Genomic DNA, 19,316 nt, shown 5'->3' with positions numbered 1-19,316 from the left:
GATGATAACAACAGATGGAGAGATATACCCTGTACTTGGATTGGAAGAATCAATATTGTGAAAATGACTATCTACCCAAAGCAATCTACAGATTCAATGCAATCCCTATCAAATTACCAATGGCATTTTTTACAGAACTAGAACAAAAAATCTTAAAATTTGTATGGAGACACAAAGAACCCCGAATAGCCAAAGCAGTCTTGAGGGAAAAAAACGGAGCTGGAAGAAACAGGCTCCCTGACTTCAGACAATACTACAAACCTACAGTAATCAAGACAATATGGTACTGGCACAAAAACAGAAATATAGATCAACGGAACAGGATAGAAAGCCCAGAGATAAACCCACGTTCCTAGATTGGTAAACTAATCTATGACAAAGGAGACAAGGATATACAATGGAGAAAAGACAGTCTCTTCAATAAGCGGTGCTGGGGAAACTGGACCGCTACATGTAAAAGAATGAAATTAGAACACTCCCTAACACCATACACACAAAAAAACTCAAAATGGATTAGAGACCTAAATGTAAGACTACACACTATAAAACTCTTAGAGGAAAACATAGGAAGAACACTCTTTGACAGCAAGATCTTTTTTGATCCACCTCCTAGAGTAATGGAAATTAAAAAAATAAATAAACAAATGGGACCTAATGAAACTTAAATGCTTTTGCCCAGCAAAGGAAACCATAAACAAGACGAAAAGACAACCGTCAGAACGGGAGAAAATATTTGCAAACAAATCAACGGACAAAGGATTAATCTCCAAAATATATAAACAGCTCATGCAGCTCAATATTAAAAAAACAAACAACCCAATCCAAAAATGGGCAGAAGACCTAAATAGACATTTCTCTAAAGAAGACATACACATGGCTAAGAAGCACATGAAAAGCTTCTCAACATCACTAATTATTAGAGAAATGCAAATTAAAACTACAATGAGGTATCACCTCACACCAGTTAGAATGGGCAGCATCAGAAAATCTACAAACGACAAATGCTGGAGAGGGTGTGGAGAAAAGGGAACCCTCTTGCACTTTTGGTGGGAATGTAAATTGATACAGCCACTATGGAGGACAGTATGGAGGTTCCTTAAAAAACTAAAAATAGAATTACCGTATGATGCAGCAATCCCACTACCGGGCATATACCCAGAGAAAACCATTATTCAAAAAGACACATGTACCCCAATGTTCATTGCAGCTCTATTTACAATAGGCAGGTCATGGAAGCAACCTAAATGCCCATCGACAGACGAATGGATAAAGAAGATGTGGCACATATATATTACTCAGCCATAAAATGGAACGTAATTGGGTCATTTCTTGAGACATGGATGATCTAGAGAGTGTCATACAGAGTGACGTAAGTCAGAAAGAGAAAAACAAATATCGTATATTAATGCATATATGTGGAACCTAGAAAAATGGTAGACTTGAACTGGTTTGCAGGGCAGAAGCTGAGACAAAGATGTAGAGAACAAACGTATGGACATCAAGGGGGGAAAGCAGTGGGGGTGTGGGGGTGGTGGTGTGATGAATTGGGCGACTGGGATTGACATGTATACGCTGGTGAAAAATAAATAAATAAATCTAACCACTTATGCTTTAAATAATGCCAAGGGGAAAAAGTTGCTTAAAAATATTCATTTAGAGCAGCAGTAATTGACCTATCGCCATTTGCTGGGTACCAGGGAAGCTGATATTTAGCCTTTCCAAGAATGTAACAGATAACTAATATCACAAACCAGACATCTATTCTATTCTGGCAGTAGCACCAAGGGTTTTATCCTGCAGAAATCTTGCACCAGCTTGCCTCTAAGTTTTCAGTCTCAAAATTTTAGGCTGGATAAGCTACCTCTCTCCCAGAGAAGTCACTGGCTCTGAGACTGCCACAGAAACAAAGCATACTTTTCTCTATTCGCCTATTTGCCATCCAGACTGTCCTGAAACTTGAGATCACTGCTGGGAACAAGTGAGAAAAAGGGTGTAAAAACTTCTTATTCCTCCCTCTTCCCAAGTCCATCAAACATAAAATCTTTGTTATACTGCTTTAGTCAACTTATGTTACCCCTATTTGTGCAATGGGTTAAAAATAAATATGGTAGAGATTATTGAAATAAAATCATAAACTAAACATTAATCTTCAATTATGAGAAAATTTCCATAAAATACTCATTATGAGCTTGAGACTCTCTGGACACTCTAAGAAATGAGTTAATTTTTCCTTATGGGAAGTAAAGAGGATTGACCAAACATGAATTTTTCCTTTTAAGGAAGAAGCACATGATTTGATATGTGTGTACCTTTCCAGAAGGTAGATCTTATGTACTATCCCAAAGGAAAAGAACATGTACATTTTGAAGAACTCCTTTGAAAAACATCTCTTTGATTAGAAATGATGTTTGCTTCTTTTCAAAATATTTCTTGGGCTTCCCTGGTGCTGCAGTGGATGAGAGTCCGCCTGCCGATGCAGGAGACACGGGTTCGTGCTCCGGTCCAGGAGGATCCCATACGCCGCGGAGCAGCTGGGCCCGTGAGCCATGGCCACTGGGCCTGCGCGTCCAGAGCCTGTGCTCCGCAACGGGAGAGGCCACAACAGTGAGAGGCCGTGTACCGCAAAAAATAAAATAAAATAAAATAAAGTAATAAATAAAAATATTTCTTATACAGAATAAACAGAAATCTACCTCTTAGGGTACCAAATGTGGGAAGAGAGTTGTGATTCTCTATCATCACGGGTCCTTGAGAAATGTTAGGGATAGAGTCAATCACTTTCCTTTTGACCTTAGAATTGTACCCTATAAGCCATACAAAGACTCCCCAGTAAGGCAAAGACACCTCTATGAGATCTACCCTCAACCATCAACAATGTAGGTTCTGGAGCTAAAATGGTGAATACTACAAGGGATCTCTCCTTCAAGAAGAGAGCTTATAGAAGTATGAAAATATCCATTTATTGCTTGTTGCTTTATTTGAAGGAACTCTAAGGCCAATTCAAAATGTAGTCTAACATAAAGAGGGGGGAGGCAACCCCAAGTTTCCAGAAACTAAATACTTTCTCTTTCACAAATGAGGAAATGTAAATGAGAGGCCTCATCAGGATAGCCCCCACGTTTCCCCAAGTCTAGTGTATAATCTCTCAATGACAAGTGAAATATTTTGTCTTAGAACTGTTAAAAATATACCAAAAATGTCAACCCAGTATGGATAAAAGTAAGTTCAACTAAGGTTTTTAAAGTAAGCATTTTACAGATGGTAATCTAAGGAAGATGCATAGTTTTCCATGAAATACATCTTTCTTTTCCACACATGACTGCTAAACAAACAACTGAACCTGAGACTGATATAACAGAAATAAAGGCTCAAGTCCCAGGAAGACTACAGTCACCCTCTACTGCATGCAAGTAAAAACACATCTACAATAAAATGTGAATTCTAGAAGTAAGTTTGTTACAAACAGAACTATCCATTCTTACCCCAGCCCCAAGACCTTCCCCCTCACCATAAGTCTTTCCTATTTCAGGTCAGGACAACAGTGTCCACCCAGCTACTGAAATCCCCAAAATAGAAAGCATCTAATTATTCTTTTTCAATAACCATCCACCCCAACTCAAAGAATAAGTTTTGTGCAACATTTGAGTTTTTATTTTCATAACGTCAGAACAAAATTGGTAATCATCAACCCATCTCACAATCTACCTGTATACGTGGCTCTCACAGATGCCATAAACATATTAGCTATATCAATCAATAAATCTATGCTTCTTTCTTTGTGAAGTTTTCAATTTGTCAACCAAAACTCTGTTTTCATCTATAATTCCTCTAAAATAGTCACATTCAAAAAATGATTTATAAGAAATTAAAATATTTGTTAAAGTTTGCCAGGCCTGGCATAATATTTTTTAAAAAGTCTTACAAAATAAACGTTAGATGAACTTATTTTTTGTAAATTAATTGTGTCATTTAATCTTCATGATTTATATTTTCAATGTTAATAACTTATACAAATGATACCTTAAAATCAATTAATGTTATATGAGTACAAAAAGTGCTTGCACAGATACAGCTCTGGAAATGATATTATATCGTTACCTTTTTTGACTTATGAATCACAATTTTCTAAATATTTAAACTGCACCTTTGCCAAAGATGCAATGTTTCTTTTTCCTTGTCAGTGAAGTACGTTTTCTTCTTCCTTGACAAGACAAAAAATGAACCACTCCAATTTATGAGTCATGAGCTAATCTTTTTTAAAAGACAGTTTTAGAATATAACTTCAAGTAAGTTTCCTCTAAGAATTAATGAATTACAATCTCTCAGAACCTTAGTCACTGAAGTATACACTTCTGAGAATAGAGGCAATGTATGAATTTGCTTAGAAACACTCAATGATATCTTTCATTATTGACAAACTAATTCTGTTGTACACAAAGTGTCTAAAATTTTACTAAATGGCTTGTGGAAGCTCAAAGACTGATCATTAGAAATTCTCCCTTCCACTAGGAGGATGCAATGTTCTTGCGGCTGAGGTATAAAATGAATCATTTGACATTTGAATTCATAATTGTACTGGCAAAATTGATTCTGGGTATTTCACATGAGAGTCCAGGATTTTTCTGGGAAATTGGCATCATATGAAATGAAATGTGTTAATGTCACATTATTAAATACAGAATTCGGGAGCACAACTTTACAGTAGTTTGTGTGAAAACATATGGGTGTTCATCTGCCCAGGAGAGCAATATGAGCCATTGGTGAGAACTGTGCTAAAAGATCATTTTTAGGAAAAAGTAAAGCTATGATTCTCATACAGATATAAAAAGGAATGCACATTAAAGATTTTACTTTACTTAGATGAGGAAATCAAGCAGATGTTGTAACTGAATGAAGGGAAAAGGAAGAAAAATTCATATGGAGTAAAGGAATGTTGAAATTAATTGCAAATGTGGACAAAACCAGTTTTCCACAGAAAAAAGGTACTCAATTAAAATCACTACTGCACAGAGAAGAGTTTATATATCTATTAGTTACCTGCAACTTACAAAGAGTTGCAAAATAGCTCAGAGACAAGAAACAGAGCTAGAATCTGATAACCAAGAAGGGAAATCTAAGAAGGCTGCATTAAAAAAAAGTACGTGTGTGTGTGTGTGTGTGTGTGTATATATATATATATATATATATATAGAGAGAGAGAGAGAGAGAGAGAGAGAGAGAGAGAGAGAGAGAGAGAAAGGATGCATAGTTTTTTACTGAATACATTTTTTTCTACACATGACTGCTTAATAAACAACTACAACCTGAGGCTGATATAATAGAAATAACGGCTCAAATTCAAGGGAAACTACTGTTACCCTGTACTGCATATAAGTGAGAACACATCTAAAACAAAATATAAATTCCAGACATAATTTTTTCAAAACCAGAACTACCCATTTGTCCCCAGCCCCAAGACCTTTTCTCTCACCCTAAGTCTTTCCTACTTCAAGTGAGGACAGCGTTGTCCACCCAGCTACTCAAATCCCCAGCTAGGAAGTGTCCAATTCTTCCCTTTCAATCACCATCCGCCCCAACTCTAAGGTAAGACAATGCATCATCAAGTCCTTGTTTGAACATGATAATCTCTTTTGGTTTACTGGAAGCCTCTCACTAGTCCCCAGACTCTACTCTTGCCTCCCCACAATTCATTTTTCTTAAAACAGCCAGCGTATTCTTTTAAAAATGAGATCAGATCAAGTCTCTCCACACTCAAAACCAATAGATAGCACTAGGATTTAGAATAAAATCCAAATCCCTTTTATGGGGCATCCTAAGGCCCCAGAATATCTGTCCCTGCCTATGTCCCTAACTTCAATTCTTCTCATTTGCCCGCTTATTCAACTTAGTCCTTATTTATTGGAATACTCTTGATCCTTTGATCACACCAGCCTGGCTCCCATCTTTGCACTAACATTTTCCTTTATTTGGCTCTCTCTTGTCCCAGATTTTTGAATGCCTGGCTCCTTTTTTGTCTTTCAAAGGCAATTTCCTCAGGGATAACTTCTTGCTCCATTCAATATAATATAATGCTCAAGAACACTGTTTTTTATTTTATTTTTTTCATGGCAACTTACTGCTGAATAAAATTTTAAATTATTTCATGAATATCACCTATGTCCCTGCCCTAATAAGCAAATTACCTAATTTCAAGGACTGTATCTTTTTTGTTCATGACTGTACATAAACACACAATAAGATTCTAATACTGTTGGCTATCAGTGAATATTAGCTGAGTGAATTATACTTGTTTTCTTTCTTCAGGGAAGTGGATAAAGTACATTTTTCTGACGTATGATGAAAGTCCTAGAATTTGTGATAGATAAGTTCAGACTACTGAGGGAAGTCTGATTTAGAGAAAAGAGTAACTTAGAAGATCTGCAGGTATGTTAGCTTTAGGGCTAATGGGGAAGAGGAATTAGACTCATTTTCTTAGGTCTATCAGCATCTAATTCAAGAAAGACTAGCAGGAGTTTATTTATTTATTTATTTTTTGTGATACGCGGGCCTCTCACTGTTGTGGCCTCTCCTGTTGCAGAGCACAGGCTCCGGACGCGCAGGCTCAGCGGCCGTGGCTCACGGACCCAGCTGCTCCGCGGCATGTGGGATCTTCCCGGACCTGGGCACGAACCCATGTTCCCCGCATCAGCAGGCAGACTCTCAACCACTGAGCCACCAGGGAAGCCCAGGAGTTTATTTTTAAAGAAATCAGAATAAAGTCAATGCTGGGGAAATGCTGTAGGCTTTACAATGATAGCAAGAGAAGCTCCCCTACGTAACAGTGAGAGCTGGAATCAATGTCTCCAGTTTAGCCTGAGTATACATCTGATAGAGAAACATCAGCTTTCTGATTTGTTATACGGAGATAACAGTCTTATATTCTTGTTTCTATTCTATTTAGTTGTATAGATCCAAGGAGATTATTTATGAGGATATACTTTGAAAAATGAAATACAGTACTAACATGAAGCACCACTGTCATTAAACCCATCACTTAACCTCTAAATCTCCATTTCCCTATTTAAACTATCTCAAAATGCCTCTCCCTCTGCTTTTTGAGTCAGAGGTAAATGGAAAAGATTTTATTTTGCTGCTGATGGTAGCAATACAGGTTGCATTAGAAATGAATGGGATGGAAGGACTCTGTTGATTTTGTTTAACCCTGCAATCGGATCCACAAATGCACAGGGCATTCACAGAGTGGAAATTTATGCCTCCAACTAACAGTAATAAGGTAAGTTTACTTTAAAAATGATATTTGGGGAGTGTTCAATTACTGTGAAGTTATGCCCCCAACCAAAACGTCATCCAGTTCCCTAGAATCATCCACATGTCTTCTGAAAAGGTTTCCTCATTTGCCTCATCCTTCTGGCTTGACTGATGGCTCCCACCCAGCCTAATCACTATCACAAAGCATATGTTGGTTTAGGCAATAACAGACCTTCATAGATCATTTACTGGATTCTCCCTTGACGTAAATTGTTATTTTTCTTTGTTTCTAGCAATAATAATACCGGGCACTGTGTAAAAACTAGCTACCATTGACTGAATGATTGCCAGGTTTTCAAGCACTGAGCTAAAAGCTCAACGTGCATTAACAATGATAATAACATTTGAGACAGACACTGTCACAAGTGCTTTGCAGTCATTATTAGTAACTCATTTCTTTCTCAAAAAACCCTGTGAAGCAGATACAATCTTCCCAAATTTACAAAACAGAAAAGTGAGGCACGATAATATTCCAGAACATGACAGCATTCACAGAACTGGTTACGTGGTTAAGTTGCGCTGGAGCTGTGATGGAAGCTCTTAAATGTCTTGCCACAATGCTGGAAAGCAGTTATTGTCTTCAGTAGAAAGATACTGAGATCAATTCTCAAAATTCTGAAGTGACTGGCCCTATTTGCATAGTAAAGACTATGTGATAGGCCAAGGACTCTGTCAAAGTAACCAGATTAGGTCCAAGATGGAATCACTCATGCTAAGCCCCACATCAGCAAACCAAAATTTATCTAAGTTTCCCTACCTGGGCTCTCCAAGCAAAGGAAGGCCCAGGTCAACCAACCAATCATGCTTGCCTGCTTACCAAACCCTTATCCAGCTCCTTGTTCCATATAAGGAAAGGAACTCTCATTAACCCATTAGCAAATGACCAGTACATCGTCCTTGACCCTGCTCACTTTGGTCTATAAAAAGCTCTCACCTTGTACTGCTCTTCAGAGCTCCTTTCTACCTGTTAGATTAAACAGTACCCAAGTCATGAATCACTGAATAGAAGTCAACTAGATCAGTAAGTTATCTGTAGAAAATTTTATTTTAACAACTCTATGGCGATCCTTTCCAAATCCATGATCTCAGCTCTTCCACATGCCTCACGAGCTTTATATCGTGAGAGAACGCTGTGACCTCAGTTTCCTCAGGAAAGTGACTCCTCTCTGCCTAATCATATCATAAGGGAAACCAGGGCTAGAATCAGTAAATGTTTCCCAACAAATAGAACTAAACAGTAAAGTGTTTTAATCCCAGCACATCATTCATTCTAATCACTATATTCTCAGGGGCAAGTACTCAGCAAGCTGTGTGGGAATGACATGCACTGTTTCCATTAAAGTCATAACAGAATCTGTGCACAACACTCCTTCGAAAACAGCTCCCTTGCTCCTCTTCTAGTGAATATTAGCATCTACAATGTGTTCTGCTTTGCCTCTGCATTCCTGGTCTGAAACTCTTTTCTGGAAAAAAGGCTTACAAAGAGTTCCTGGAAGTAAGAATTATAGACCCCCAGGGTACCTAAGGATAGGAAACTCACAAATTAATCCAATATGTAATTAGTTTTTTCCTTTTTCTCAGAGATAATAAAAATTAAGTGTTCTCACAAATATAGTAACTGAATATCCAAAACAATATTACTGAATCATATTGGCTTAAAATGTACATGATAGAAGACTCACTTGATTTTTGTCATCAATTAAAAGTTATTAAGTATTAAGGAAATTATATTTTATTTTTTTGGTCTGAACATGTTTTATGATTCCTACCTAATCACATCTCCTTCTAAAAAAATTATCTACCTTTTTTAGAGACAAGAGCTAACATGTCCATGTTTTATTTTATAATCATAGCTGATACCTTGTGAGTCATAGTTGTTCGGGTTGGACTAAGGAACTTGAACCCTTGGACTGGCAGAAGGCTGTGCTTTGTGGAGCCTAGTTCAAAAATAGGCTTCACCATTCATATCTTTCCCTGGGAATCTGGAAGGGTGTAATTGAGAGATTAGATAGTTAGAAACGGTAATAAAATAGTTTTTGAATAAAAAGGCAATAATTAATCTCAAACCCTTTACTTCTCATATGGCAGAATTTTTCAACTTTGGCACTACTGACATTTGGGGCTAGAAAAAATTTTTTTAATTTTTACTTTATATTGGAGTATAGTTGATTAACAATGCTGTGTTAGCTTCAGGTGTACAGCAAAGTGACTCAGTTGTACGTATACATGTATCTACTCTTTATCGAATTTTTTTTCCCATATAAGTTATTACAGAGTATTGAGCAGAGTTCCTGGTGCTATACAGTAGCTCCTTGTTGGTTATCTATTTTAAATATAGCAGTATTATTATTGTTATTTTTAACGCGGGTTGTTACCTGGTGCATTGAATGATGTTTGGCAGCATCCTTGAACTCTAATGACCAGAAGCCAGTAGAATCTCCTTCTTCAGTCCTGACAATCACAAATGTTTTCTGACATTGTCAAATGTCCCCTATCAAAATCACTTCCAGTTGAGAATCACTGCCTTATGGATCTTGAACCAGTAGATCAATATACATAGAAATCAAAAGGGGAAATTTAACAGCTGTCATTCTGGTAAAGCCAGAATACAGCTTGGAATTTAAAATCAAGACTTCTTTCAGGACTTTCCTGGTGGTCCAGCAGTTAAGACTATACACTTCCACTGCGGGTTCAATCCCTGGTTGGGGAACTAAGATTCCCCATGCTGCGTGGTGCGGCCAAAAAAAAAAAAAAAAAGGATTTCTTTCTTTCCCTCTGAAGTGAAACTAGTGAGAAACAGAAAGAACAAGAGAATGAGAATAAGAACGAGTGGTAAATTCTTGGCAGCCCAGGTCCCAATTCCCTCAATCATATTAGTTACATATTCCCAAATGAAGGAGTTGCTCTGAGGAGAAAAGAGGAAAATGCTTTCCTTACCCCAACAGAGGCAAGGCTTCCTATGTTATACATGACATTAAAATACAAGTTAGAGAAAAAAATGTGTGCTGTAGAAAGGGGACAAAGATAATCTAGGAGAAGTAACCTACGCAAATAGGCAAGCTGGACAATGAAGATGTAGAAAACCAGCGTCAGCAGATAAGTTCCAGAGGTTGGAATGGGGAATACAGCAGATGGACACAGAGCACCAAAGACTCAGAGAGGGAGCAAAATATTTCTCTCTACGCCTCAGCTTCCAGGTCCAGTCAGAGTCCATATGTAATTATAACAACCATTTGTCCACTGCAATAATCTGACTGAATTCTTCCTCGTAACCAAATGAGCCAGATTCAAACACTGATACTGCTATCATTTGTATGAAAAGAAGAGTAACTAGTCAATAATGTCAATCCAAATCTGAACCCATGTCATTTTTTAAAAATTCAATTTTAACAGCTAAAAGGCAGGCTTGATTTTTTCGTAGATTTTTTTTTTTTTTTTTTTTTTTTGTAGTACGCGGGCCTCTCACTGCTGTGGCCTCTCCCGTTGCAGAGCACAGGCTCCGGACGCGCAGGCTCAGCGGCCACAGCTCACGGGCCCAGCCGCTCCGCGGCATGTGGGATCCTCCCGGACCGGGGCACGAACCCGCGTCCCCTGCATCGGGAGGCAGACTCCCAACCACTGCGCCACCAGGGAAGCCCTTTTTCGTGGATTTTTAAAGCAGTTTTGAGAGAGAAAGAAAAAGAATAAATGGCATTTTGCATCTTTCCTGGCATCCCAAGACCTTAAACAGCTTAAGACTAGGAGATAACTTCCTTTCCTCTACTGATTTTTCCCTTTTAGTTAGGTGCCTTTATAATAAGTTCAGTTATCTTTCTCTATTATATTTTTGTGAAAACTGCTTTTCTCTGCCAGAGATTGTATCTACTTCCTACACCCTTAAGAGATTCTATTTTCTTCTACAATTTTCAGTTCCTCAGAGTGCCTTTTCTAAATTTTCTAAATGTAGCACTGTAATCAAGGTTTCTAACTGTAAAAAAACAAAAACACAACAACAACAAACAGGCCTCAAGTTTCATATTTTTAGAACAATGACCAGGTGTTACTATGAAAAACCAGTTTCAGTTTGTCACTGATAAGACAAACTAAACTAAGAGGACTTTTTTCTTTACCCTCCCAAATGCGTTGAATGTACTATCCTCACCTCTATTTTTTTTCTTCCTTGCATTGCTTAATTCACCTTTTATGATGGCAAGCATCAGGCAAGTCTTAAAAACAAAACAAAACAACTTCATCGTTTGCTATCATACGCCTTAAACAATGAGTCATCTAAAGAAGTGAACATTCTTGTTATTTCAAATCATTACTGAAAATTAGAAGCAAATGAAGCTAGAATATAAGTCTCAGAATTTTAAAAACTTGAGAAACATTAAAGAAAACGCAGTTCATCTCCCACTGTAGCTGGAACAAATAAACCCCAGAAAACTTTGCTCAAGGCCAAACAATAAGTAGGTCTGAGAGTTGAACCTAGATCATTTTACTCTAAATATTGTTCACCACTCTCTGGCCCTACCATTATAACACACTGTCTCTATGTCTTTCTCTACTGTGTCATATGTAGTCACCATGTAACTAAAAAGTATACTGAGGATTTAATTTTTCTATCAGGTAGGTTCACATTGAACCACCCTAGGCATTATGAGGGGAAAATAGAAGCTAATATTTATTATCCACTCTGTGCCAGGCATTTGGCTAAGGAAACTGTATGCAAGTATCCCATTTAATCACCAAAATGTTTGCAATCTATGAAGTAGGCACCAAGGCAGTCTTACTCAGGGTTCAGCTGTAGAGCATAGAATCTTTCCTAGATACCTGAAGTAGAAAAGCTTATAATTAGAGAGAAGGGAAGCAACAGACCCTAGACTGAGGTTCTGGCCACACCAGGCTGCCACAACAGCTACTGCCTCTGCAATGGTGAGGAAGCAGATTCTCAAATGAGGAAACACCGCTGAAGCTGATGACTCCAGCAACTGAGAACCTCTGCCACCATCTGCACCAGAAAATTCCAAATCCATGTCGCCGTGAGAATGTGTGACTTGCAGAACTAAATCACATCCAGAACCATAGCTGTAAAGGAGCTGGGGAACATCCTGAAGAGACTGGAAAGGGAAGAAGTATAGGAAGGCACACAAGAAAGCAGTGGGAGTGGATACTGCAAAAGTCAATATAAACAAATTTATAGAAAACTCCAAATGCCTTCTGAACAATTTCTGATCCTCAGGATCAAAATCCCAAAAAGTATAATAACATCACTTTTATAATAAAATAATGAAAATTAATTTGAAGACAATATTAGATTGAAAGTCACTGTAGGAGAGAAAGGGTTTCCTAAAAGAAAATTGTAATCTGGAAAAAAAAAAGAAGAAAGTGTTTCTTTTCTGAGTTAATGTCATGTTAATATAAGTCTAACTTCTAGAAGTAACTTGTAATTACAATCATTTATTTTATTTATTATTTTCTGCTTTTACTAAAATGAATTTAGTACATAGTTAGGTTTTGGATAGCTGCCATTCACACTAAAATGAACAGTAATGAAACTTGCTATTAGTGCTTTTAAGAGCATGCTAATGTTACTCATTAAACACTGGATGGATTGTTTCTCAGCCCATGTTCCATGGTGGCTGCATTTGATTATGTATATGTTGGCCGAAATGCTGGCAAATGACATGGACTGTCCTCCCAGAACACGCATGGAAATGAAATGTGTGCATCCTGAGGCGAGGTGGGTGAGAAAAGTTCGGCACTTAATGAAATCAACAAAGAGCCTGTTTGTCAAGGGTGACTTGAAGTGTGTGTAAATGATCCTTGCCTCCATAAGCACGATGAGGTGATTTTACCATCAGTGATTTTAGGTGATTAAACACCTCTGGTCTGCTGCTCCCATTAAGCAGCACCATTACTTTCATCCTTGCAACAAAGCTAAGGTTTATGCTTTATTAGGGAGTCTGTGGTGACTAGATGTGTCATTATCTGTCCTACCATCCACCACTGGGTTTAGAATTTTTACTTCAAAATGACCACCATTCACTCTTTCAGATTCCTTCTAGTTTACTATTTAATGTGTGCTTGTTCTGCACTATTCTCGATGGAGCTCATGCTGTTTATGTTTCCAGAGCTTCTTAAGACTCATCCTTGAATAAAGATTAGGAAAAAGTCATTTGCGTTTCCTCCAAAGAACAGCTATTAGATGGGTAATGGATCCTGGAGCTCAGATTATTAAATATTCAACTGTCCTTCTGGATCATCAGGAGGTGCATATCCCAGTTTGACAGAGACAAAGTTAGCCTATAAAAGGACCCAATTTCTCTGGTTAAGGGCTGTGAATCTCATTTTATAGGGTATGCAAGAATGATCAATGATTTTATTTTCATTTAATCAAATTATATTCAGCCTCAAAAGCCTAATGGGCTGCTAGGAAATTCTGATCTCTGCCATTGCTGGGTGTATCACCTTCAGGGTTCACCCATAATTTAGGACATTCTAGAGAAAGAGCTTCATCTTGCAGTCTTCTGTGGCCACAGCAGAAATCCTCAATATGCAAGTCTATAATCTAAAAGCTATTTGATTTTACGCCATGTATGTACCTGGGGATGTACGCTGAGACTAGGAGCCTCTAGAATCTCACCTTCAAACTGCTTCCCATTCCTTCCAAAATCCTGTCACCATCAATGTGCATCCTCCAAAATTCCAATCCTAAACATAGGCACTTAGTATCATCTTTCCAGGATGCTCAGCCTTTAAAGATCAAAACCCAGGAGAGGAATATATCTTCCAGGAAATTTCTGCAAGTTAGCACTGAAATACAAGCCTGCCCTGAGACAAAAGAGCATAAAAGGTGCTAAGATACTTTTGTGAAATGTGGCTGGGGAGGATTCAGACGAGGAGAAAAAAATTAAGAAGAATTATTTCCATAAATTATTCTGAATACTTACTGTGTGCCAGGCACTGTTTTAAGTGCTATATTTGAATGGTGTTTTACTAAGCTCTCAAGATAAGTCCCAAGTGAGGATTAAATGAAACATCACTAATACATGCCAAACAACTATTTTAAGCACATTCGAAAGATCATTACCTCATATAATCACATAACAACTCTATCAGGTAGGAACTACTGTTATCACCAAATGAAGAACTAAGGCATAGAAAGATAAGTAAGGTGCTGGAAAGGGGTCACTGGACCTGTATGGAAGAATGTTTTTTAAACGGGACATTGGCCTTAAGCACTTAGAAATCTAAGATAAGCATTTTAAAGTTATTCCAAACAGGGCTACATGAATGGCCAGAGTGGACAGCTTCTCTGTGCCAAAAGATACATAATCATAGATCAAAAAACAATCACCACTTTCAGTGTGTAAGATATTTTAACAGCTATTTTGTTCTAACAGTTATTAAAGTGAATATAGAACTGACTTATATCAGTGGTTTCACTTTTCATACTTAATTACCCAGTTACCCTTATAAAGCACTAAAGAAAATATGGGGGAGTCAAGATGGCAGACTAGGAGGGCATGAAATTCGCATCTTGGCACAACTAGGGCACCTACCAGGCACCGGTAGGGGACCACGGACGCCTAAGGGGACGGGAGGAACCCCCAGCAACCAAGTACGACACGGGGCATGGGGAGAGTGAGTGGGGAGGAGAAGTGGAGGTGGGACTGGACTGGCACCCCTGAGGGGCAGCTGGGGGAGAGGAAGAGATTCCACACCTGGAGGGGGAAATTGGGGGACCACTGGGAGGGCAGAGGATCAAAACAGAGGGTGGCTAGGTTTCCCCTACCCTCTTGGGCCCCAGAAGCCTGATGAAATCCCAGACCTGATCCTCTGCCCACCTAAACCCCTCCAGCTGCGTGGGTCCTGAGGGAGTGGGAGGGAGGAAAGGGGGAGCAAAAGTAAAGGCCAGACCTCTGGGACCTGCACCCCTGAGGGGAAAATGGGCGGGGGTAGGAGATCCTACACTCAGTGGGACCAGCCCACAGTTAGGGGTCCAGCGGCGACTGTGGAGACCCTGGGGGAGACCATGGGGGAGGGCGTGGAGGAACAGAAAGGAACATGGCCAGCGCTTTCGCTGCCCACTTAGGCACCGGGGAGCCTGTTGGGCTCCCAGGCCTAATTCTCTGCCCTGGGAGCCTCCCTCCTACCAGGTAGAGCCCAAGCCCTGCCCCTACACCCCCACCCAGGGCCCCACCTCTACACTCGGAGACCCCTTCTGAGACCCCCTCCAAACACCCTGGGCCTAAACCCCACACACACACCCTCACCCATGGCCCTACCTCCAAACTCCCGAAATCCACACTCCAGAGAACCCCTTTGGATGTGCTGCCTCTCCCATTCCGTGTAGGTCCTAGGCAGAGGCCCCACCACACACTTGAATGTTGCCCAGCCTAGTCCCCACACCCAAGGCCTTTTCTGGCTGTGTGGGTCCTGAGTCTAGGCCCCGCCCCACACTCAAACGTCACCACCCTGGCTAGGCCCTGCCCAACCCTAAACCCTGCCCCTGCCTAAGTTCCACCCCCCCACCTAAACTCCACCCCCAAGAGCCAAGGCCTTTTTTTTTTTTTTTTCCTTTTCTCTTCTTTTAGGTCAGGGTGCTGTTTTACCTTCTTCTTGATAATTCATTAATATAATTATTTTTTTCTAATAAACATTTTATTTTTCTAATTTTATTTTATTCTCTATACTTTGTTATTGTTCTGCTCCTTTTGGGTTGTTCCCCCCCACCACTTTTTTTTCTTGTTTCTGGTGTGGTTTTGTTTTCCCTTGTTGCAGTTGCAGTTGTTTCAATTATATTTTTATTTTTCCTAATACATTTTTTATTGTTCTAATTTTATATTTATTCTTTGTTATTGTACTGCTCCTTTTATTCTTTTTTATCCTTTTTTTTTAATGATGCTATGCAGCTTGCAGGCTCTTGGTTCCCAGGCCAGAGGTCAGGCCCGAGCTCCTGTGGTGGGAGCACCAAGTCCAAGCTGCTGGACTAACAAAGAACCTCAGATGCCAGGAAATATTAATTGAGGTGAGGCCTCCTGGAGGTCCTCATCTCGGCACCAAGGTCCGGCTCTACCTAACTTCCTGCAAACTCCATTGAAGGAAGCCTCAGGCCAAACAACCAGTAAGACAGGAATACAGCCCCTCCCATCAAAAAAAAAATGAAACAACAAAAATTATGTTACAGATGAAGGAGCAAGGTAAAATCCTACAAGACCAAATAAATGAAGACAAAATATGCAACCTACCTGAAAAGGAATTCAGAGTAAGGACAGTAAAGATGATCCAAAATCTCAGAAACAGAATGGAGAAAAACACAAACATTTAACAAGGATCTAAAGGAACTGAAGAGCAAACAAACAGTGATGAACAATGTAATAACTGATATTAAAAATACTATAGAAGGAATCAATAGCAGAATAACTGAGGCAGAAGAATGGATGAATGAGCTGGAAGATAAAATGGTGAAAACAACTGCCAGGGAGCAGAATAAAGAAAAAAAAATGAAAAGAACTGAGAACAGTCTCAGAGACTTCTGGGACAACATTAAACACACCAACATTCGAATTATAGTGGTCCCAGAAGAAAAAGAGAAAAAGAAAGGGTCTGAGAAAATATTTGAAGAGATTAGAGTCAAAAACTTCCCTAACAAGGGAAAGGAAATAGTCAATCAAGTCCAGGAAGTGCAGAGAGTTCCATACAGGAAAAACCCAAAGAGAAACACACCAAGACACATATTAATCAAACTATCAAAAATTAAATACAAAGAAAAATATTAAAAGCAGTAATGGAAAAGCAACAAATATCACACAAGGGAATCCCCATAAGGTTAACAGCTGATCTTTCAACAGAAACTCTGCAAGCCAGAAGCGAATGGCAGGACATATTTAAAGTGATGAAAGGGAAAAACCTACAACCAACATGACTCTACTCAGCAAGGATCTCATTCAGATTTGACAGAGAAATTAAAACCTTTACAGACATGCAAAAGCTAAGAGAATTTAGCACCATCAAACCAGCTTTACAACAAATGATAAAGGAACTTCTCTAGGCAGGAAACACAAGAGAAGGAAAAGACCTACAATAATAAACCCAAAACAATTAAGAAAATGGTAATAGGAACATACATATCAATAATTACCATAAATGTAAATGGATTAAATGCTCCAACAAAAAGACACAGACTGGCTGAATGGATACCAAAACAAGACCCATATTTATGCTGTCTACAAGAGACCCACTTCAGACCTAGGGACACATACTGACTGAAAGTGAGGGAATGGAAAAAGATATTCCATGCAAATGGAAATCAAAAGAAAGCTGGAGTAGCAATTCTCATATCAGACAAAAGAGACTTTAAAACAAAGACAAGAGACAAAGAAGGACACTACATGATGATCAAGGGATCAACCCAAGTAAAATATATAACAATTGTAAATATTTATGCACCCAACAAAGGAGCACCTCAATACATAAAGCAAATACTAACAGCCATAAAAGGGGAAATCGACAGTAACACAATCATAGGAGGGGACTTTAACACTCCACTTTCACCAATGGACAGGTCATCCAAAATGAAAATAAATAACGAAACACAAGCTTTAAATGATACATTAAACAAGATGGACTTAATTGATATTTATAGGACATTCCATTCAAAAACAAGAGAATAAACATTCTTCTCAAGTGCTCATGGAACATTCTCTAGGATAGATCATATCTTGGGTCACAAATCGAGCCTTGGTAAATTTAAGAACATTCAAATTGTATCAAGTATCTTTTCCAACTACAACGCTATGAGACTAAATATCAATTGCAGGAAAAATGTGCAAAAAATACAGACACATGGACACTAAACAATACACTACTAAATAACCAAGATATCACTGAAGAAATCAAAGAGGAAATAAAAAAATACCTTGAAACAAATGACAATGAAAACATGATGACACAAAAACCTATGGGATGCAGCAAAATCAGTTCTAAGAGCGAAGTTTCTATCAATACAATCCTACCTTAAAAAACAAGAAACATCTCAAATAAACAACCTACATGTAAATGAATGAAATTAGAACACTCCCTAAAACCACACACAAAAATAAACTCAAAATGGATTAAAGACCTAAGTGTAAGGCCAGACACCATCAAACTCTTAGAGGAAAACATAGGCAGAACACTCTATGACATAAATCACAGCAAGATCCCTTTTGACCCACCTCCTAGAGAAATGGAAATAAAAACAAAAATAAACCAATGGAACCTAATGAAACTTCAAAGCTTTTGCACAGCAAAGGAAAACATAAGCAAGACGAAAAGACAACCCTCAGAATGGGAGAAAATATTTGCAAATGAAGCAACTGACAAAGGATTAATCTCCAAATCATACAAACAACTCATGCGGCTCAATATCAAAAAAACAAGCAACCCAATCAAAAATAGGCAGAAGACCTAAATAGACATTTCTCCTAAGAAGATATACAGATTGACAACAAACACATGAAAGGATGCTCAACATCACTAATCATTAGAGAAATGCAAATCAAAACCACAAGGAGGTATCACATCACACTGGTCAGAATGGCCATCATCAAAAAATCTACAAACAATAAATGCTGGAGAGGGTGTGCAGAAAAGGGAATCCTCTTGTACTGTTGGTGGGAATGTAAATTGATACAGCCACTGTGGAGAACAGTATGGAGGTTCCTTAAAAAACTAAAAATAGAACTACCATACAACCCAGCAATCCCACTACTGGGTATATACCCTGAGAAAACCATAATTCAAAAAGAGTCATGCACCAAAATGTTCATTGCAGCTCTATTTACAATAGTGAGGATATGGAAGCAACCTAAGTGTCCATCAACAGAAGAATGGATAAAGAAGATGTGGCGCATATATATATACATGGACTATTACTCCACCATAAAAAGGAATGAAATTGAGTTATTTGTAGTGAGGTGGATGGACCTAGAATCCATCATGCAGAGTGAAGCAGGTCAGAAAGAGAAAAACAAATACCGTACGCT

The 19,316-nt window shown here is 38.6% G+C and overlaps 1 long non-coding RNA gene across 4 annotated transcripts in view; it reads right to left on the bottom strand.

The window, feature by feature from the left end:
* The window catches only part of LOC149749824 (uncharacterized), a 63,204-nt gene extending 45,358 nt beyond the window's left edge, over positions 1-17,846 (bottom strand). The window contains exons 1-4 of one of the 4 annotated variants that reach the window (XR_016392540.1): positions 15,576-17,846; positions 11,450-14,118; positions 9,684-9,759; positions 9,169-9,290 (exon numbers count right to left, since the gene is read on the bottom strand). This is a non-coding gene — a long non-coding RNA (uncharacterized LOC149749824). Of the gene's footprint in view, positions 1-9,168; positions 9,291-9,683; positions 10,095-11,449; positions 14,119-15,575 lie in introns of all 4 variants that reach the window. The other 3 variants (XR_016392539.1, XR_016392542.1, XR_016392541.1) reach the window with 3 other exon arrangements.
* Between the last annotated feature and the right edge of the window lie 1,470 nt (positions 17,847-19,316).

Source organism: Delphinapterus leucas, chromosome 3 (genome assembly GCF_059928025.1).
Source record: "Delphinapterus leucas isolate spDelLeu-1000000601 "Yukka" chromosome 3, BTC_Dleu_Yukka2, whole genome shotgun sequence".
In the NCBI taxonomy this organism is placed as follows: domain Eukaryota; kingdom Metazoa; phylum Chordata; class Mammalia; order Artiodactyla; family Monodontidae; genus Delphinapterus; species Delphinapterus leucas.
This window is presented reverse-complemented; position numbering and strand designations above follow the sequence as displayed.